At 46.9% G+C, this 1,920-nt stretch overlaps 1 pseudogene; it reads left to right on the top strand.

Moving 5' to 3' along the window:
* Positions 1-1,907, top strand: part of LOC119594775 — a 74,697-nt pseudogene extending 72,790 nt beyond the window's left edge.
* Positions 1,908-1,920: the final 13 nt, after the last annotated feature.

The raw sequence follows: 1,920 nt of genomic DNA, 5'->3' as shown, positions 1-1,920 counted from the left end.
GCTTTACTTTGGAACACCTATGAAGGCCAAACTGAACAATTTTACTTAATGAAAATACATTTATTAAATATTCTAATAAAAAAAAATCTGAAATCTTGCTATAACTGTGCAAAAATCAAATGCCCCTCAGACAGGTTTGACAAAGTACGGCTCCGAAATCCTCTCCGAATATTCTTCTAATCATCCACTCCGAAATGATAGGGCAAGATAAGCGTAGAAAAACTGCAATGTTGAATATATAATCAGCGGCAATGCAACAGTGCCTCAGCAGCACCTCAACCATGGTCGCCAGAGTCGCTCTCCTTCTCGCCTTCGTCGCCTTCGCCGTGAGTACTTGTGTTACGTCACTCCTTCAAATTTTCATTTGATCTTAATGAATTGATCTCATTTTCATCTGTAACTTGCATCAGCTACGCCTTGAAATTCAGCTTGCTATTATAAGATAGGGCGCCAAGTTCCTCGAGGGAACGGTCAAAGCTGGCTCTGCAAAACCACCCAATGTCTATCCCTCCTTCCTCTGCCCCGATCTCCCCGGCAGAGCGGAAACCCCCCGCGGGGAAGCCAGGCACTGGAAGTCCCCGAAGCCCCCTCGCACGCCCGCGGCCCCGCCCCAATGGAAAGTAGCCCTTTTGCGCCCCGTAACATGAAATTTAAAAGTAGTTTTAATGCACATCCCCCCCTTTTTTTTCATTTGCAAATCAACATGCTTCTGGGTGTCAGAGAATTGGGCGCACTGAGGCCACGCCTCACTCGGGGCCCCCCAGGGGCTCTCTTCATCGACGACATTACTTCTCGGCGGCCCCCCTCTTCCGCGATGGGTCCTCACGGCCGCTCACTGCATGGACGGGTGATCACGTTCCTTATAGTGCTGACATCAGTGCATTTTTTTGGCTCACCGAATTTTTATTTAATGTGATTTCCTTTCGTTCCTACGCTTTTAGTGCCGGCTTCGTCGATGTGCGGGGCCCCAACTTTTGTGAGAACGAAGGCCCCCAGGTCCCATGCCCCACCCATTTTTTTCACTCAGAGAACTGGAACCTTGGGTGCTCACCAAAGAATTGCCTCATCAGGGTGCCCCAAAGCCGTTTTAGTTCATGGTATGTAAGCTGCATTGACCTGTTTAAAGTGATATGAGTTTAATTTCATATGTAACTTTAACCCATGATAAAGAGATGTTTAAAAATCATCCATGTTCCCCCTGGAAAGTTTTTTTATTTTTTTGGGGACTCTAATGTTTAAAATAATTTTAACATATGTCACACCAACAGTAACAATATGATAGACAAAAATTTTTGAAGCCGTCAGTGCAAATCCAAAAAAAAACATAAACAGTGTGATACCCGCACCACAAATTAAATCTACTTCACCATTACCTAAAGAGATTAGTAACAATGGAACGTTACGACAAAAATTTTCCCCCGTGAAGCTGCCTTCCCCCGACGTGGGCCCTGGGGAACCATCGTCCCCCCCCCAGGATGGGGGCCCCCCCTCTGACAGTAAGGTTTTACTCCCTTTTTGCTTGCTTTTTTGTGTTGCTAGTTTTCATCTGGATATAACTGCAATGTTCCTTTTCTTCTGAACCTACATTAAAGATGACCCTCTCGCACAGGCGCCGGCGGTATCTCCAACGTCCTTCGTCAGGTGGACGTCCCCATCATGACCAACGCCGATTGTGACGCCGGTACGGATCGTCGGCAACGGCGTCGTCTGTATTGATTCCGAAGGCGGCAAGGGAACTTGCAACGTAGGTGTTCATATAATCCCTCTCTTTTCTTCTTGCAACATGCTCTCAGCAGCTGTATATAACATGAATGAAATATGCATGAAATGAATTCCTACATTTCTTTCCAGGGTGACTCTGGCGGCCCCCTCAACCTGAACGGCATGACCTACGGCATCACCTCCTTCGGTTCTTCCGCC

This window comes from Penaeus monodon, chromosome 34 (genome assembly GCF_015228065.2).
Source record: "Penaeus monodon isolate SGIC_2016 chromosome 34, NSTDA_Pmon_1, whole genome shotgun sequence".
Classification (NCBI taxonomy): domain Eukaryota; kingdom Metazoa; phylum Arthropoda; class Malacostraca; order Decapoda; family Penaeidae; genus Penaeus; species Penaeus monodon.
This window is presented reverse-complemented; position numbering and strand designations above follow the sequence as displayed.